At 39.0% G+C, this 20,999-nt stretch overlaps 1 long non-coding RNA gene across 2 annotated transcripts in view; it reads right to left on the reverse strand.

Annotated features, from left to right (window-relative positions):
• Positions 1–11,537: 11,537 nt before the first annotated feature.
• Positions 11,538–20,999, reverse strand: part of LOC125078721 (uncharacterized) — a 43,258-nt gene continuing 33,796 nt past the window's right edge. Inside the window, exons 2-3 of one of the 2 annotated variants that reach the window (XR_007120970.1) lie at positions 16,664–16,741; positions 11,538–12,457 (exon numbers count right to left, since the gene is read on the reverse strand). This is a non-coding gene — a long non-coding RNA (uncharacterized LOC125078721). Of the gene's footprint in view, positions 12,458–16,663; positions 17,212–20,999 lie in introns of those variants that run through there. The other variant, XR_007120969.1, reaches the window with a different exon arrangement.

The raw sequence follows: 20,999 nt of genomic DNA on the forward strand, positions 1-20,999 counted from the left end.
AAACCCAACCAAAATGAACTCCAAGAATAAGATATAGTACAAAAACAAATATACAGAAACACTGACAGAAGAATAAGATGGGAAGGTGGTTATAAACCCTCAATGTGGGCAAAGAAGGTTATTTCATTCTTCCTGGGTATATCTTGTTATCTTTGTTAAAGGACTCAACTTTTCAGAGATAGAGGGAAATTAAAACTGGTTTACATATTGGGGTAGTACTGAATAGGGAAAAAGGATTACCTTGAAGCTTATATCTATATGTATATTAAAAAAAAAAAGAAAAACACAGGTATATGTATGAAAAAAGTTCAAGTTAAAAAGTTATTAAGGAATATGTTGTTTAAACCTCTAGTTGTAATGCTAAGTAGATTTTAAAAATTAAAAGAACAAGAATTGTGAGAAATAAAAAGTTGTATCTATGAAATATACAGGTTTTGGGGGCAATACTGGGAGCTTAATATATTGTTTTCCCCTGATGTTGGGGTTTTACAGTTTTATGGGGAACCTGTGCTGGTTGCCCTCTTGTTCTTTTGGCTTGTCGTCTTGGGGCGGGGGGGGGGGGGGGCTGCTGCGTTGTTCTCCCATCAATCTTGCTTGGGCTGAGTAGCCCTGCCCCCATCAAAGGGCTTGGCTCTGTGGAAACCGGCTTTTCAGGCTTTTGTTCTCTGGAGGTTTTTGTTCTTTGGTGGCTTTTTGTGGCTTTTTGGAGGTTTGGTGGAAAGTAAACTGTCCGCACGCAGACCTCCGCCTCAGAGAGAAGCCTCAGACTGTTCCCCTCTGGATGTTCCAGAACACATAGACTCCCACTCTGCAAACTCCGCTGAACAATGCAAACTCCCACAGGTGGTGTGCACCCCCAGCCATGGTCCCAGTGGTCACCTGAGGGCCCGCACTTGTCTCTGCACCCCGTGCTACTAAAACCATGAGTGATATTGTCTGGAGAGCCCTATTCCAGTGGCTGCCATTGCTGGAACTGCTGTTCGGGGTCCACACTCACGCCAGGTGTGCTCACACCCAGCGGAGGCACAGGTCATGAAGGCTGTGGGCCAAGGGACCCCAACAGGAGTCTGCACTGGGTTCTCTCAGGTGCTGGCTGGGAGCCCTCAGACCCCACAGTCACAGAAGGCTGTGGGCCCAGGGACCACCGGCTGGCACCCACATTAGGCTCACTCCGGCAGGGGCGGGAGTGTGCCCAGCCGAGTGGTGGTACAAGCAGCAGAAAGCTGCAAGCTCAGGGACCCCTCTGGGCTCTCCCTGGCATGGGTGGTCACCAGAGGTGATCGTCCTGGGATTGTGGGCTTAGGCCTGTGCCCGTGACCACCCGACTCCCATCAGTTGCCCCTTAAGGTCTTTTGCTCTTTTTGAGTACTTTTAACCAGACTCCAAGTTAATGCTGTTCCCCAATCACAGGGCACTTTAATATTGGGGTATTACTTTCCAATGGGTGGCTTCTGATGGCTCCCTCCCCCTTTTGTTTATCCTCCAATATCACTCCAAGTGTTCCCACTGTGCTTTACCTCCCCACTGATGTCTTCTGGCCCCGTAGAGATCCAGAAGTGTATAATCTTACATCTCAGGCTGATTTCATGGGTGTTCAGAGTGTTCTGGTAGATATTTAGCTCACTTTAGGGGACCGTTTGAAACAGGGTCTCCTACTTCTGCCATCTTGCCCCTCCTCATGTGTGTGTCTATCTGGATGTCTTCTTTAGAGAAATATCTGTTCATGTTCTCTGCCCATTTTTAATTGGATTATTTTGGGGGGCTATATAAACTCCCCACATATTTTGGATACTAACGCTTCATGAAATGTGTCTTTTGCAAATATCTTCTCCTATTCAGTAGGTTGCTTTTCAGTTCTATTTCCTTTGCTGTGCAGAGGCTTTTTACTTTGATGTAGTCCCAATAGTTGACTTATTTCTGCTTTTGTTTCCCTTGCCTCAGAAGACCTATCTAGAAAAATATTGCTACAACCAGTGTCAGAAATTACTGCCTGTACTCTCCAAGGATTTTTCTGATTTCAGGTCTCCTACTGAGGTTCCTAATCTGTTTTATTTTTGTGTCTGCTCAAGAAAGTGATCTAGTTTCATTCTTTAGTATGTTCTGTCCAGTTTCCCCAACACCATTTGCTGAAGAAATTCTCCCACTGCATTTTCTTGCCTCCTTGGTTGAAGACTAATTGACCATATAATCATAGGTTTATTTCTGGGTTTTCTGTTCCATTGTTCTATGTGTCTATTTTTGTGCCAGTACCATACGGTCTTGATGACTGTAGCTTTGTAATGTAACTTGAAGTCTGCAATTGTGATCCCTCCAGTTTTTTTCTTTTTCAAGACTGCTTTGACTATTCATGGTCTTTTGTGGTTCCATTCAGATTTTAGGATTATTCCAGTTCTGTGGAAAAAATACTGTTGGTATTTTGATAGGAATTGCTTAAATCTGCAGGTTGCTTTGAGTATTACAGACCTCTTAAAAATATTCTTCCAATCCATGAGCATAGAATATATCCTTCCATTAGTATCATCTTCAATTTCTTTCATCATTGTTTTATAGATTTCAGAGTACAGGTCTTTCACCTTTTTGGTTAAGTCTATTCCTAGGTATTTTATGCTTTTTGTTGCAATTATAAATGGGGTTAATTTCTCTTCTGCTTTATTAATAGTGTATAGGAATGCAACAGATTTCTGTACATTGATTTTTCTATCTGGCAACTTTTACTGAATTTGTCAGTTTTAGCAACTTACTGATAAATTCTTTTGGGTTTTCTATATATATAGTATGATGTCATCTGCAAATAATTGTAAGTTTTACCCCTTCCGTACCAGTTTGGGTGCCTTTTATATCTTTTTGTTGTCTGACTGCTGTGGCTTGGACATCCAGTACTATATTGACTAGAAGTGAGAAGTGGACATACCTGTCTTGTTCCAGACCTTAGGTGAAAAGCTCTATTTTTCCTGATCAAGTATGATGTTCACTGTGGGTTTTTCATATAAGGCCTTATTATGTTGAGGTATGTTCCCTCTAGACCTATGTTGTTGAGGGTTTATATCATGAATGGATGTTGTATTTTGTCAAATGCTTCTACATCTATAGAAAGGATTATATGGTTTTTATCCTTTCTTTCTCTTATTAATGTGATGTAGGATGCTTATTGACTTGAAAATAATGAACCACACTTGCACGCTGGGAATAAATCCAACTTGATTGTGGTGAGTGATTTTATTTTAAATGTGGATTTGGTTTGCTAGTATTTGGTTAAGGATTTTTGCATCTATATTCATCAGAGATATTGGCCTATAGTTCTTCCTTCATGTTGTCTTTTTCTGGTTTTGGTATCAGGGTGTTACTGACCTCATAGAATGAATTTGGAAGTATTCCTTCCTCTTCCGTTTTGTGTGTGTGTGTGTGTGTTTATCATTTGAAAATAATAGGTAGTAACTCTTAAATATTTGGTGGGATTAACCCATGAAGCCATCTGGTCCTGGACTTTTGTTTGTTGGGAGTTTTTTGGTTACCAATTCCATTTCATTGCTGGTAATCAGTCTGTTCAAATTGACTATTTCTTACTGATTCCGTTTTTACAGTTTATATGTGTCTAGGATTTTATCCATTTTTTTTCTAGGTTGTCCAATTTGTTGGCATGTAGATTTTCATAATATTCTGATAATTATTTGTATTTCTGTGGTGTTAGTCCTGGTTTCACTGATTTTTGGTTTGTTGTTCTTATAGTTTTTAGTTACTGTATCATTCATTTCTGCTCTAATCTTAAGTTCCTTCTGCTGATCTTGGGGTTTTTTTGTTTGTTTGTTTGTTTTTTTTTTTTTTGTTATTCTTTTTCTAGCTTCTTTAGATGTTAAGTTAGGTGGTTTGAGATTTTTTTTTCTTTATTCTCGAGTAGGCCTCTGTTGCTATAAATGTCCTTCTCAGAATTGCTTTTGCTGCATTCCAAAGATCTTAGACTGTTTTCATTTCATTTCTCTCCATGTAACTTTTTATTTCTTTGATTTCTTGGTTGACCCATTCATTGTTTAGTTAACATGTTATTTAACCTCCATGTATTGTGTTATTTCAGATTTTTTTGTTGTGGTTGATTTCTAGTTTCATAGCATTGTGGTCCGAGAAAATGCATGGTATGACTTCAGTCTTTTTTAATTTCTTGAGACTTATTTTGTAGCCTAATATGTGATCTCTTCTGGGGAGTTTTCCATGTGTTTTCTCTCTCTTTTCCAAAAGCCCCAAAGCATTCTCTTACATATATAATACAATACATATATTGTATTATTTGTTTCAGGGGTACATGTCTGTGATTCATCAGTCTTACACAATTCACAGCACTCACCATAGCACATACCCTCCCCTATGTCCATCACTCAGCCACCCCATCCCTACCACCTGCCACTACTCCAGCAACCCTCAGTTTGTTTCCTAAGATTAAGAGTCTCTTATGGTTTGTCTCCCTCCCTGGTTTCATTTTGTTTCATTTTTCCCTCCCTCCCCCTATGATCTTCTGTCTTGTTGTCCATGTGTGCTTGCAGAGAATGTGTCTTCCGCTGTTTTAGGGTGGAATGTTCTGAATACATAGGTTAAATCCATCTAATCCAGGGTGTCACCAAAAGCCACTATTTCCTTATTGGTTTTATGTTTGGATGCCCTGTTCACTGATGTACATGGGGTGTTCAAGTTCCCTACTGTTATTGCAGTATGACTGATTAGTCCCTTTCTGTCACTAATGGTTTTATGTATCTGGGTGCTCCCAGGTTTGAGTGCATAAATATTTGTAATTATTATATCTTCTTGTTGGATTGTCCCCTTTTATTATTAAAGTGTCCTATGTCTCATTAGTCTTTGTTTTAAAGTGTATTTTGTTCAATAAATATTGCTACCCCAGCATTCTCTTGACATCCATTTGTATGATAGATGTCTCTCTATCTCTTCACTTTCAATCTGCAGCTGTCTTTGGTCTGAAATGAGTCTCTTGGAGGCAGAATATAAATGGGACTTGTTTCTTAATCCATTCCATTACTGGATGTCTTTTGATGGAAGTATTTAGTCCATTTATATTCAAGGTAATTACTGATATACATGTATTAGCACTTTGTTTTGTGGTGGGTTTTATAGTTTTTCTCTGACCTCTTCATTTTCTTGCTTTCGTCTTTCATGATTTGCTGACTGTCCTTAGTGATATACTTAGAATCCTTTTTCTTTATCCTTGGCACCTCTATTACTGGCTTTTGATTTGTGGTTACCATTAGATTTGTATATAACATCTTCTGCATATGGCACTCTGTGTTAAGTTGATGGTTGCTAAAGTTTGAACCTATTCTTTTTTTACTCCCCACCTCCAAACCCCACATTTTAGGTATGAGAATCTATACTGTACTTACTTTTATTCTGTGAGTCCCTTGACTGACTTGTACAGATATACTTACTTTTACTACCTTTATGTTTCTAACTTTTCTTGTTCTTACTTGTGCTCTTTCCTTTCCACTCTAAGGGTCCCTTTTAATATTTCTTGTAGGGCTGGGTTAGTGGTCATGAACTCCTGTACCTTTTGTTTGTCTGAGTGACTCTCTTTCCATTCTGGATGACAGCATTGCTGGATAGAGTATTCTTGATGGCAGGTTTTGGTTTTTGTTTTTTCCTTTCAACAATTCAAATAAGTCATCCCATTCCCTTCTGGCCTGCAAAGTTTCTGCTGAAAAATCTGTCTTGGGCAGGGTGGGAGGGGGATGGAGTTCCCCTTGAATGTAAGGGTCATTTTTTCTCTTGCTGCTTTTAAAATTCTCTTTATCACTACTCTGCCATTTTAATTATGTGTCTTGGTGTAGACCTCCCTGGATTGACTTTTTGGGCAACTTCTGTGCCTCCTGGATCTGGATATCTGTTTTATTCCCCAGATTAAAGAACTTTTCAGCTATTACTTCAAATTTTCTACTCCTTCCCCTCTTTGCGCTCTTCTGGGATCCCTATAATGCAAGTGTTATAATGCTTGATGGAGTTGCTGAGTTCCCTAAAGCTGTTCTCATTTTCATATTTTTTTTTCTCACCTGCTCAGCTTTATAACTTCCCAGTACTGTCTAATGGGTTCCTCTGCTTCCTCTAGCCTGCTATTTATTCCTTCTAGTGGGGAGAGCTTGTTGTTTTGTTGTTGTTGTTGTTGTTTGTTTTAAGTAGGCTCCATGCCCAGCATGGAGCTCAACATAGGGCTTGAACTCCTGACCCAAGATTAAGACCTGAGCTAAGATGGAGTTGGGCGTTTAACCAACTGAGCCACCCAGGCATGCTTCCATCTAGTGTGTGTTTTTAATTTCATTTATTGTGTTCACCTCTGATTGGTTCTTTATCTCTTTCAAGGGTCTCAATGATATCCTGTACTCTCTTCTCAAGTCCAGTACATATCTGTATAATCACTCCTTTGAATTCTCTATCAGGCATATTGTACCCATTTCACTTAGGTCTCTTGCTGTGACTTTATCTTGTTGTTTCATTTAGGACCTATTCCTCTGACCCCTCTTAATTAACGCTCTGTGTGCTAGGAAAGTTGGCTACCTTTCCTGTTCTTGAAAATAATGGCCTTATGAAGAAGAGGTCCCATAGTGCCCTGCAGTACAATGTTCCCTGTTCCTCAGAATACGGCACTTTGGGGGTTAGCTGCTATTTGTGTTATTTGTGCCCTGCTGTTGTGTCTGGCCTTTTTTTTCCCCCCCTTCAGTCCCCTCACCTGCATAAGTGCTCTTTGACTGTTGTGGGCTACGTTTGGTCTCCAGCTGAGGTGTGATGTGCTGGTCCTGCTTGCAGAATGAGAACTGCCACAGCTGGAACGAGGACCAGCCTGGGCAGATCTGGAAGTGTGGGGGGTGTGGCGTGCAGTTTTAACAGGGTGTACTTCCAGTTTCTGCAGGGCCCGCTGCCAGGACCAAGGCCCCACAAAATGCATGGCATCTTGGCAGGGACTGAGTCAGTGTCCTAGGGGAGGGGACTCACAGTACTGGGACTGAGGCAAGTGTGACTGGAAGGGGAAGATCTGCCAAAGTACAGGGGGCCAGGGCTTGGTGTAAGCAAGTTAGGTAGTAAATGTTGACACTGGTCTGGTTTCCACAGGCGGCAGCATGTTTATGACGGGTGTGGTGTGTAGAAGGGAGATGGCACCTGCTGGCAGCTTCGTTCCTGGAGAATTCCCTTAGCCATTCCTGCTCCTCTGGGATCTGTTCCGAAATGAATACACTCCCTCCCGAATGTCCCAGGCATTTTCAAAACTGCTGCTTCCATGCTGTATCTCCCAGGGCTGTTTGTTTTATTGTCTCTTTAAGGGTGGGAACTCAGCTTCCTGTCACCCTCTGGACTCTCCCAGAATTGAGCCTGCTCATTTTTAAAATTCCAGGTCTTCAGTCATGCTGGTTGTAAGAGCTCAAAGAATTCAATTCCTCTGGTTTTCAAAGTCAAATGTGATAGTGATTTTTTTTTTCCTCCATGTGGGCTCCCAGCAGTGTCCTAGTCTGTTTCTTTGCCTTGTCTATGCCTACGGGTCCATCCCTCCCATAGATGGTCCATGGTCCCTTTATCAACCCACCATGACTCCACCCTTCATACCTTATTTAATGTGGCTTCTCTGCATTTAGTTGTGGAGTCTGTTCTCCTAGTTTTCAGGTCATTTTTCTGTGTTATTTACACTAATGTGAGTGTTACGCAGTTGTATCCATGGAACAAGACGAGCTTAGGGTCCCCCTACTCTGCCATTTTCCTAGCAATCTTTTTCTCCAGATTTAAGTGAACTTTTTCTCTTAAACTAACTTACAGCAATTTGATAAAATATGCCCTTGAACAAATTGAAACATTGATCTTTTCTCCCTACCTGACCCCTTGAGAATTCAGACTCTCAGGTAAGTGTTTAGATTTTTTTATGGCAATATATTTATTTGCATATGTTCAATGAGAGTATGTTCTCCTTACAACAGGACACAATTGGAAATAGGGCTTTGACTAGAATTTAATATTTATGAGAGATATACATAGATTCAGATATGACCAGACAGCTTTAAAAAAGAATTAAATTGACTTTATGGAGCCAGTGAGGCCCCTTAGAAATCTCAGCCTGGTACCTTTCCTTAGAGTTCCCAGCAGCCTTACCAAGAGAATAAAGAAGGTTCCTTCCTGGCAGGTGCAACCCCAAAGAGATGAATTCACTCACATCCATTAGGTATTGTAGGCAAAGTCTGACATCAAGTTTCAGGCCATGAGATGCTGTCAAAAGTTCAATCTAGAGATGACTTATGAAATGTTCCAGAAAAGCAGGTTTTTTTTTTTTTTTAAGATTTTATTTGATAGACAGGGATCACAAGTAGGCAGGGAAGCAGGCAGAGAGAGAGGAGGAAGCAGGGTCCCCGCTGAGCAGGGAGCTCGACGTGGGGCTCAATCCCAGGACCCTGGGATCATGACCTGAGCCGAAGGCAGAGGCTTTAACCCACTGAGCCACCCAGGCGCCCCAAAAGCAGAGTTTTTAAATGTCTATATGGTCAACCAGTATTCCTGCTTCACTTATATATTCAGGCCAAGTTTGTTTTTAAACTAATTTTACAAACCACTGTTAATTTGGCTCTTTCATTTTTAAAAATGCAACATCTTTGTAGATATTAGATGTTAATGCTATGCATTATAAACTGGACTAGATCCTGATTTTTCCAATGTCTGGCTATGATTTTCCAAACTAACATTTTGATTTGTCTCCCACCTTGCTGACTTGGAATCATTTGAGAATTAAAAGTGCCCTCTTTCCTGAAGCCCTGTGAACTAAGTATAAATGACTTGATGTAAACTTCAGAGAAATCACAACAGCAGCTTATGTGTAGACAATAGAAATGCCTCCTATTTAATACCTGATTACTTGAACCAGAATGCAGCTGACTGACTGCCTCCTAAAATGAGCTCGACTATTGTAAGGATGACCAAGAGACTATTTTAATGAAACTACCTACCAGCTCAATTGAAAAAAAAATATTAATTCATATTTAATCCAAATGTAACAAACATAGATTCCAAGGGTACAATATAATTCAAAAATTCTATACATTACTCAGTGCTCAGTAAGTGTATTCTTCATCCCCATCACCTATTTCACCTGTACCACCACCCACCTCCCCTGTGATAACCATCAGTTCTCTATAGTTAAGAGTATGTTTTTTGGTTTCTCATTTCTGAAATTCCATATATGAATGAAATCCTATGAAAGGTTTTTGACTTATTTCACTCAGATGGATTTAGAAGATAGAATTCTATGTTGCAAATGACAAATTTTCTTTTTTATGGCAGAGTAATATTCCCTTCTGTATTTATCCCATGTATTTATCATCTATGGAAGGATACACGGACTGGCTCCGTATCTTGGCTAACGTAAATACTACAATAAACCTAGGAATGCTTGCATCTTTTTGATGTACTGTTTTCAGTTTCTGTGGGTAAATACCCAGCAGTGTGATTACTGGATCTTAGGGTACTCTATTTTTAACTTTTTGAGGAACCCCCATACTGTGTTCCACAGTGGCTTCACCAGTTTGCATTCCCACCAACAGTGCACAAGGGTTCGTTTTTCTCTACATCCTTGCCAATACTTGTTGTTTACTTACTGATTACTGATGAGTAAAGTTGATCTTTTCATGTGTCTTTGGGCCACCTGTATGCCTTGTGGAGAAATATCTGTTCATGTCTTCTGACCATTTTTTTAATTGGATTAGTTGTTGTTTGGGTGTTGACTTGTATCAACTCTTTCTATTGCTTGGGCACTAACCCTTTGTTGGATATGTCATTTGCAAATCTCCCCTCCCATTCAGCAGGTTGCCTTTTAGTTTTGTTTATTTCCTTCACTGCACCAAAGCTTTTTATTTAGATGTAGTTCCAATAGATTATTTTTGCTTTTGTTCCCCTTGCCTCAGGAGATATCTAGAAAAATCTTATGGGTGACGGCAGAGAAACTACTGCCTGTGCACTCTCCCAGGATTTTTAGGTTTCAGGTCTCACATTTAGAACTCTATAATCCATTTTGAGTTTTTGTGTATGGTGTAAGAAAGTGGTCTAGTTTCATTTTGCATGTAGCTGTCCAGTTTTCCCAACATTATTTGAAGAGAACTGTCGCACTGCATATTCTGGCTTCCTTTGTTGTATAGTTTCAGATCTCACATGGAGGTCCTCGATCCATTTTGAGGGGTGTGTGTGTGTGTGTGTGTGTGTGTGTGTGTGTGTGTGTGTGGTATAAGAAAATGATCCAGTTTCATTCCTTTGCATGTAGCTGTCCAGATTTCCCAGCACCATTTGTTGAAGAGGCTTTTCCCCCTGGTATTCTTACCTCCTTTGTTGTAGATTAATTGACCATGTAATTGTAGGTTTCTTTCTGGGCTCTCTTTTCTGTTGATCTATAGGTCTATTTTTGTGTTAGTACCATACTATATTGATTACTACAGTTTTATAGTCTATCTTGAAATCTGGACTTGGGATATCTTCAGTTTTGTTTTTCAAGATTGATTTGGCAATTCAGGGTCTTCTGTGGTCCATAAAATTTTAGGATTGTTTGTTCTAGTTCTGTGATAAATACTGTTGGTATTTTGCTAGAGATTGCATTATATCTGTGTAGATTGCTATGTGTAGCATGGACAATTTAACTTTTACTCTTCCCACCCCCACACATTTATGTATATGACATCATACCTTATATTCTTTTGTGAATCCCTTTATTGACTTTTTTCTAGATCTAATTGATCTTACTGCTTTGTGCTTTAATCTCTGTACTGGTTAATCTACTTTGTTTACAGGTGCCTGAGCATGTAAACATGTTATATTAACATTTTTTTCTTCTCTCATTTTCTTATACCTGATTATGGCCTTTTCTTTTCCACTCAAAGAATTCCCCTTAGTATTTCTTGTTGGCCTGGTTTAGGGGTCATGCACTCCTTTTTCTTTTGTCTGAAAAACTCTATCTCTCCTTGTATTCTGAATGACAGTCTTGCTGGATAGAGTATTCTTAGCTGCAGGGTTTTTTCTTTAGCATTTTGAACATATCATCCCCCTTGCCACTGGCCTACAAAGTTTCTGCTAAAAAATCTGCTGACCGCTTTATGGAGTTTCCCTTGTATGTATATAATTGTTTTTTCCTCTGGCTGCTTTTAAAATTCTCACTACTTTTTGCCATTTTATGTGTCTTGGTGTGGACCTCCTTGGGTTGATTTTTTTGTTGTTGTTTTTTGTTTTTTGTGGCTCTCTGTGCCTTCTGGACCTAGATTTGTTTCCTTCCCCAGATTAGGAAAGTTTTCAGATACTTAATCAAAATTTCTGCTTTTTGTCTCTCTTCGCCTTCTGGGATCCCTAGAATGTGACTGTTATTATACCTGATGGTGTTGCTGAGTTCTCTTTTTTTTTTTTTTTTTTTTGGTCCTGTTCAGCTTGGTTGCTCCATTGCCATCATCTAGCTTCTTATCTGTTTTACTGCTTCCTCTGGTCTACTATTTATTGACTTGAGCATATTTTTAATTTCAGAACTCTTCATCTCTAATTGGTTCTTTTTTCTTTCTTTGCTGAAGGTCACATGAGGATCTTTCAATCTTAAGTCTAGTGAGTATCTCTATGACAATTCCATTCTCTTTTTGGTCCTGTTGTTTCATTTGGGGCATAATTCCTAATTTTGCTTCTGTGTATTAAAGTCAGCTAGGTCTCCTGATCTTGAAATGAGTGGCCTTATGAAGTGATCCTGAAATGCTCTATAGGGCAATGTTCCCTCCTCAGTGGACCCTGGTGCTTCAGGGGTATCTCCTATGTATGTTGCATGTACCGTACTACTGTCATTGAGCCACATTTGCCTTTAGTCCAGTTGGTTTCCCTGGCCCTCTTTGCCTGTTGTCATCAGGGTTTGGTTCCTGTGCTGTAAAGGTACCAGTCTGGGGCCACTCTGGACTTGAATTAGGTCAGACCCAGTACTTGCCTTCAGCCCACTTGCTGGAACCATGGTTGCACCAAACTACAGAGTTCTCTCCCTCTGTTGTCCCCAAGGGGCTTTCATTGGTGGGCAAGGTCAGGAGTAAGAGATGTCTATCCCCAGTCTTCTGTGGTGGTTACAGTGACCCTGAATGACTGGGTTCTCTTTGTGCTGACCCCCACCCCCCCCACCCCCAGGAGGTTTCTGTTGGTGGGTGGGGCAGGCAGTCAGGTCTGCCTGCAGCCCCTTGCTGGGGCTGCCATTGAACTGCTGTGTGTGTGGGTATCTCCTACTCTCCCCAGGGCAAGAGTACCTCTGGAGTGGTGCTGACCCCCCATTGAGGCACAATGAGGCCTTTGTGGAATCACTCTGGAGGGAGGCCTGTGGAGTGAGGCAGGTTGGATGGGACAGTCTTCAGGAAAACTCAGTGGCAAGGCATGCTGTTAGCAAAAGCTAAGTGGTGAGGGTTCTGTACTGCTTTCCGCAGGTGTCTGTGTACCTGGGCTGGGGGAGCAGGGGAGAGAAGAGACACCATTAGCTCTTTTGTTCTTGAGAAGTCTCCTATGGATCCCTTCCCCACCCCCTCACCAGTTCTGAGATTAGTAAATACAACTCCTTCCCCACAGGCCCTAGGCTCTTTTCAAACTGCTGTTTCTGTGCTGTATCTGGATGGGGTCGTTTGTCTGTTATGCTGTTCTCTTTAAGGGTGGGGACTCCATTTCCTATTGCTCTCCAGCTCTGAGTTGAGCCCACTGATTTTTAAGGATCCTGATGTTAAGCCCCATTTATGAAACACCCACAAAGTTAAGCCCCTCTGGTTTTTAAACCAAATAAGGTTTAAAGGTTTAGACAACCTTTGTCTTCCCAGTGTAGGTACTTCTATATCTGGGCTGCCTGGTTGTGGGGTCTGTTCCTCTCTCTGCTTCTGGTGTCCCTTCCATTGGTGGCTGGCCTTACAGATTGGTTGGTTCCTGACCACATCTCCACCTTTCCTACCCATTTTCAATGTGGCCTCCATGATTTTTCTGAGTTACACTGATAGGATTGTTACCCTTGGCATATCTACTGTTAGCTCAACTTTTATGCGTGAAAATTCATGGATGTTTCAAAGGAAGTAGCTGTAGCGGCCCAGGGCAGGCTGCCCTAAAATGAACTACTTCAGCATAAAGGTTATTCTGAAGGTATAAAGTTATTCTTAAAGGCAGTCAAGACCCCATGGGCTCAAGAGAAATTTTTGTTCCTCCCTTAACTACATCTAAGAGTCTAAATTGGTAGTCCTCCCCAGAATGAGTGTTATTAGCAGAAATAAATTTTATCTGAGTGAGCCGTCTGTATGGCAGGTAAACATCTAATTATCCTCTTTCTCTGCCTGCCTCTCTGCCTACTTGTGATCTCTGTCAAATAAATAAGTAAAATTTTTTAAAAAATCGTAAACATCCAATTACCAAACAGCTTCTCTCATCGCCCTGTGAAGTACAGTCCTTTTCTCTGAAATCCCAGATCCTCTACCCTTTTCTCCTTAGTTCAGAATGACCTAGTCACCTCATTTTGCCTGTCTCTGAACTTTGCATGTCTGGGTAGGTTCCCCAGATGTACACCATTAAATTTTATCTTCTGTTAATCTGTCCCATGTCAATTTTGATTCTTAGTCCACCTCGGACCTTGAAGGGGACAGGACTTGTTTCCTGACTGTTTCTATCAAGGGTATCTTGGTGATTCTTTGGCATTTGCTGTTCCGTATCAGTTGTGGCATATACAATTTGCTCTTCCATATGCATTCATATAAGCAAAACTTAGGTTTGTTGTGTTGTTTTGGGAAATTTCTACTGGGGTTTCAATTGGAGGTGCACTGAATCCAAAGATCCATTTAAAATCTGATATCTTTGAGACTTCCTACCCATGAACATAGTATGTTCTATTTAGGTTTTTAGTCTTTCCAAATAATACTGTTTTTGCTCCCTTCTTGAGGTTTCATACCTTCACAAAAAAAAATGTAATTTTTTGTCAATGTAAGTAGTATTTGTTTCTAAATACATCTTCTAACTGGTGCTACTATGTTGAAATGATTGCCTTTTGTATATTAAGATAATTTTTTTCATTCCAATCCTTTTTTTTCTTCTCCTTGTCTTACTGTGTTGGGTAGGATATCAAGGACACTCTTCAATAGGAGTGATGGCAGGTGCTTTTGTCTTGTTTCTGATACAAATGAAAACTCAGTCTTGTCTCCATTAAGTATGAAATTTGCTTATATTCTGGATGCTGAATTTTCTAATGCTTTCCCATCTATAGAATTCCATATGGTTTTTCTCCTTTCATTGTGAATTTTCTAGTATGCCAATTTTACATTCCTTGGATACATAAAACTTGCTTATGAAATACTAATCTTTTTGAAAACTGTTGTATTGCTGAGTTTATAATGGCCTATACTTTTTCTTTCTTACTGGAATTGTATACCAAAATTATGCTACCTTCATGAGTTCCAGAATATTTCTTTTCAAAAATTCTCTGCAATTATTTTTTTAGAAGATTGGAAATTTTCCTTTGATGTTTTATAGGCCCTATAGCCCCAGAGTTTTCCTTGTGAAAGAATTTAACTATTGTTTCAATTCCCCTAATAATTTTTACTATCTTGATAATCTATTTTTACTTTTAATACATCATATTTAAATTTTAAATATTGGCATTAGGAGCACCTGGGTGGCTCAATTGGTTAAACATCTGCCTTCAGCTCGGTCATGATCCCAGGGTCCTGGGATCAACACCTCAGGTTCTCTGCTCGGCAGGGAGTCTGCTTCTCCCTATCCCTGCCACTCCCCCCTTCTTGTGCTCTCTCTCTCTCTCTCAAATAAGTAAATATGTTTTGACATTAAGTTATTTATCTCTTTTGAAATGTCTACAGTTTACTCATTCCTGAAGTTCATTAGACTATTTTTTTTAAATCCATCTTGGCAGTTTTGTCAATGTTTCAAAAACCCTTTCGTTTCGTAAATCTTTTCTAATTGTATTTGTGTTCTATTTCATTAGCTTTGGCTCATTCTTACTACATTCCTGTTATTTTTCCTAACTCCTCAAAGTGTAAGCTTAGGTTAGAAAAAAATTATGTAAAATTAGCTAAGTTTTTAAGAATGGCTTTAGCTTGATCCTAAATTTTTTTTCATTACTCATTTAATTTGCGCTGTAACATTTAATACCCCATGTCTCTAAAACACAATGGTATAGGTATTTTCACATTAAAGATGCTTAATTTTAATCTAATTACTGTGTTGTGCTTAGGCTTATAAATTCCACTTAGTGTAAATTGTGTAAGTCACAATATGATGAAAAGTAGTGAATTAAGGAAAGTACCACTGTTAAAACTTCTACACTCAAATTCCCTTTCTTTCCTCAGAATACTCAGGTTCAGTATGTCACAGATAAGTGTGCACTTACTCTCGTTTGATTAGTATCAGCATTAACGTTTATTATTAGGAAACTCTAATTTGTTTCCCTTGTTAGCTAAAAATATTAGTACAAGTTTAATAGGTTCTGCCTACCCCCAATGAATTTGGGCACCACTCATGTATAGCAATAATTATCATCCATGGATAACACATCAACCCCCCGACCTTGCATTTTGGGGAAGGGGCAATGTTTATAGAATAAAAGCATATTTAAGATGGCTTTTGTTTTCCAAATGTATAATTTTATCTTTCTTTAGTAATATAGACTATACAAAAGACTGACATCTTGACTGGTGGAAATTTGCAAAGGATGTCATGTACATTCCCCTTGAAAATCATTGCTATCTGAGAGGGGTAAGAGATTTTCATATTATGAGGCCTTGGTATTAAAAATATTGATCTATACCACAGAATGATTAGACTATATATCTTCCATCTTTACTGTGTAAAAATGCTTTCCCTCCACAGAACGGATGTTGTATGGTAGGTACTTGGAGGTCAGCTAGGCTATCTGCATTACCAAGTAGAAAGGGAATCATTATTTTTCATGGAATCTGAGCAAAATTCTATAGTATATATTCTCAGTCCTAGGAGCTTTTATAATCCCCTTCTCCACAGTTCCCCAATTCTTCATCCTCCATTCTTTTTTCCATCTAAATTAAAAATTAAGAAAAGGTAAGAGAAAGCCAATGATACACCAAGGGCCAAGAGGCACTGGTCAGGAAATGGCTTGTATTTTTCAATAGCTCATTCTTCAATGGAGGTTACATAAAACAACTTAAATTATTGGTGTTAGCAAATGTTTGAGGTGGGGGAAAAATCCTCTTATGTGAAAAATACCCTATGAAGATACTTAAATATCTCCCTTTTCTAATTCAGTCCCCACCATCAGAAATAATGCTTGAATGATTTGTTCCAGAAAACAGTCTCATGCATTTTAATCACTCTTATCATTTCAGAAGAAACATATGAATAAGTTGTTTACCAGCAAATATTGTAACCTACATGATAGACCAGTCATTCTAATTACACTTCAAAAGGGACAGAAATGAAAACCATTTACAGGAACTTCTATTACTGTTCTTGCTGCTCAAGCATGGAAAACAAGAGTTCCCCTTTCCACATCTGCTTATACAAAGGGTCATGCTTCACCAGAAACTTGTCTTAGTTCTTGAATAGTAAATACAAAAAGAACTGAATTTTAGACTCAATGACATGATTGTATCTGCTTGTGGTTAACTTTCATATTTCAAAAGAATCTAAAACCTACCAAATATTTCTGGTTGTCTTCTAGGCAAGAGTGTGGTGAATAGGTGTCTTCTTCTCGAAGTCTTTGGGCTCCAAAGTCCTGAAATGATAAATATATACATATCTATGAATTCTGGGACACAAGAGAAAGGCCTCATGGACAGAATGCTAAGAATTGTCCTGCCCTAGAGCCCAAGTTCATCTCTGCACTAGATCACGAAGAGCCACCACTACAGATGGGCAGTTAACTCTTCTGATGATTACACAGTACCATAGTGCATGACTTCCAAATTTGGGAGATATTTGTCAAAATATGAATGTGCCCTCGAGAGTGTTTCCCACATAAGAGAATCATTTATCAAGCATGTCCTGGCAGCCAAAGGCGCAGAACTAACTGCTGCTTAAGAGGGTAAGCATTGCATTTCTGTCTCCTTTTGTCTACCAGCCTGACGATGGTGTGACCCAGTACACCTTTTTAAGATTCAGTGCCTTAAAGCTTAGAGTCTTAAAGAGACACTGTATGAGAGATTTTGATCTAACTTGTGATTTGTTGGAAAAAAGGAAGCCCCTCTATTTTTTTTCAAGTGCTTAAGGAGGTTGAATTTTCCAGAGTAAAATATTCCTCCATGTTTAACATAGCCAGAGACCACCTTAATTCTTAATAACATTCCTGACTTTTTATTAATGAATCTTGAGGAATACGGCTATTTCTACTTTATTTAATACATAACCCTCCCTCCAAGATGTTATTTACACGTACCTCCTAACCAGATAGAGCACTTACAGAATCAGGATGTAAAATTCATCATTCCCTTTTTTCCAACCTCTCTTTCCACAATACATTTGACTACTACAAGACCTGACTGTTCTTTACAGCATAAATAGACCTTTTAGTATACAAAACATATTTGACAAGCTTTTTTTTTTTAAACTGAAAATACATTAAGATACGGGTAATATTAGTAAAAATGACAGAGTAAGGACCTCTAAAAATTTTCTACAAAAGCAATGAGAACACTGGAAAAAAATGTCAATAACCTTTAGAAACTAATCAAAGACTTAAGCAATTGGGAAACATGTTCAAGAAAAAATAGCCAAATCTTGGTATGAACGATAAGCCTTGTGGCATTTTAAGTCACCACCACCCTCTCCTCCAAATCTTTGGTGACCATGAAAAGCAGTAGCCCACAATCACAGCTAAAACCAGCAGCCTGGCAACTACTAGAGACAGCAAAAAAAGAGCTGTTTGTTTAAAACACAATAGGATAACCAAAAATCTGGGGGATAAAAGAAAAAGTTTCTTTTCAATCAGGTTTTGGTCTTCACCCCACTGAAAGTCTTTTTTTTTTTTTTTTAAGATTTTATTTATTAATTTGAGAGAGAATGAGTGAGAGAAGAGAAGGTCGGAGGGAGAAGCAGACTCCCCAAGGAGCTGGGAGCCCAATGCGGGACTCGATCCTGAAAGTCTGGGATCATGACCTGAGCCAAAGGCAGTCGCTCAACCAACTGAGCCACCCAGGCGCCCACCCCACTGAAAGTCTTAATGAGACATAAAAATGTTCTGAAATGCTGTGGCCTATTCCCAGGACTCTAGAGGGCAATACAGATGCATAAAGTGGTGTGGAAGGCCAGCGCCAAGCACATGCTCAGGGAAGAGCTGAGAAGATCTGAGGAGCAGATCGGGGTAACCTTGAGGCTCCACTCAAGCAGAAAGTAAAGGCTAAAACAGTTGGAAACAGCCTGGTTGAAGGTTAAAGATCTGCCCCGATACACACACACAGCCCTTCTGCAAAGACTGAAAGACAGTGATTCTAGGCATCTAAGAAAATCTGTGTCCAATTACTGGCTCACCATTAAGCTAATCAGAGAATTCAACCACACAAAGACTATATAATACAGAAAAACCCTAGATGTATAGCAACAACAAACTCCAAGAATGAGGAGACTCTGCTTTCCAGAATGGCTGTTATTTAAAATGCCCATTTTTTTCTGTAAATAGACTAAATGCTCCAATCAAAAGACATAAGATGATGGAATGGGTGAGAAAGCAAGACCCGTCTATAATTTCAGACCGAAAGACACATGCAGATTAAAAGTAAAGGGATGGAAAAGCATTTATTATGCAAATGGAAGTGAGAAGAAAGCCAGCATAGAAATAGATCAGACAAAATTAAAGGGGGGAAAAAAAAGACTATGCAGTCTCCTTTATCTCTTGCTATAATCAAAGGGAGCGATAGAACCAGACGATATATCAATTGTAAATATTTACATACACAACGTTGGAGCACCCAAATCCATAAAGCAGTTAATTCCAAGGTAATTGATAGTGATAGAACAAAGCAGAGGCCTGTAACACCCCACATATATCAGTGGATTAATCTTCCAAACAAAATCAACAAGGAAACAATGACTTTGAATGACACATTGGACCAGATGGATCTCACAGATATATTCAGAACATTCCATCCAAAAACAGCAGAACACACATTCTTTTCAAGTGCACATAAGACATTCTCCAGAAGAGATCACAGGTTAGATCACAAAATAAGTCTCAACAAATTCAAAGGCTGAAATCCTACCATGCATCTTTTCTGATCATAATGGTATAAAACTGGAAACCAATCACAAGAAAAATCTGGAAAGAGCATAAATACAAGAATGTTAAATGACATGCTACTAAACAACGAATGGGTCAACCAAAAAATCAAAGAGGAATAAAAAAAAAAAAAAAAGAAGACAAAAATAGAATGGTCCAGGGCCCCTGGGTGGCTCAGTTGTTAGGTGTCTGCCTTCAGCCCAGGTCATGATCCCAGGATCTTGGAATCAAGCCCCGCTTTGGGCTCCCCACTCAATGGGAAGCCTGCTTCTCCCTCTCCCACCACGTCTCTGTCAATTAAATAAATAAAAATCTTTAAAAAAAAAAAATACAATGATCCAAAGTCTTTGGAATGTAACACAATCTGTTCTAAGAGGAATTTTATAGTAATACAGGCCTACCTCAAGACGAAAAATCTCAAACAACCTAATCTTACAAGTAACAGAGGTAGAAAAAGTACCAATGAAGCCCCAAACCAGAAGGAAGGAAATAATAAAGATTAGACCAAAAATAAATGATTTAGAAACTTAAAAAAAATAGAACGGATTAATTAAACCAGGAACTTTATCTTTGAAAAGATCAATAAAATTGAACCTTTAGCCAGACTCATCAAAAGAAAAAAGATCCAAATAAAATCACAAACAAGAGAGAAGAAATAACAAACACCAGGGAAATACAAAGGATTGTAAGAGGAGATCATGAAAAACTATGCCAACAAATTGCACAACCTAGAAGAAATAGATAAATTCCCAGAGACATATAACCTACTAAAACTGAAACAGTTAGACATAGAAAATTTGAGCAGACTGATAACTAGCAATGAAATCGAATCCATAACCAAAAACTCCCTACAAACAAAAGTCTAGGACCAGGTGGCTTCACCAGTGAATTCTACCAAACATTTAAAAATGAATTAATACCTATTCATCTCAAACTATTCCAAAAAATAGAAGAGGCAGGAACACTTCCATATTAATTCTGAGTCCAGTAACACTCTGATACCAAAACCAGATAAAGACACCACAGAAAAAAAGAACTATAGGCCCATATCTCTGATGAACACAGATGCAAACATCCTCAACAAAATACTAGCAAATCGCATTCAACAATACACTAAAAAAAACCCCTCAGCATAATCAAGAGGGATTCCTGGCCTGCAGGAATGGTTCAATATTCACAAGTCACTTAACATTTGATCCTTTCAGGAGATGTAGAAAAGGCCTTTGACAAAAGACAACATACATTCATGATAAAAACCCTCAAAAAAGTAGGTCTGAATTAAGGCCTTCTATGGAGAAACATTTAACAATGTACACACGCAATGAAATATTCAGTCATGAAAGAAAGAAAATACTTGCCATTTGAAACAAGATAGATGAAATTAGAGCGAATAATGCTAAGTGAAATAAGTCAGGCAAGACAAATACCATATGATTTCATGTATATGTGGAATTTAAGAAACAAAACAAATGAGCAAAGGGAGAAAAAAGAGAAACCAAGAAACAGACTCTTAAGAGAGGACAAACCGATGGTTAGAGGGCAGGGGCAGGGATATAGGTGATGGGATTAAATAACATAATTGAACAGTACTGACAAATGTACAGAAGTCAATGACTATTGTACACCTGAAACTAATACAACACTGTACGTTAACTATAATGAAATTAAAAAATAATATTAAACAAAATAAACCCACTTCAATCAGGTTTTGGTCTTCGCTCCCCTTCACTGAAAGTCTTCTTAATGACATTTGCCTCCCCCC

Source organism: Lutra lutra, chromosome 10, assembly GCF_902655055.1.
Source record: "Lutra lutra chromosome 10, mLutLut1.2, whole genome shotgun sequence".
Taxonomy (NCBI): Eukaryota; Metazoa; Chordata; class Mammalia; order Carnivora; family Mustelidae; genus Lutra; species Lutra lutra.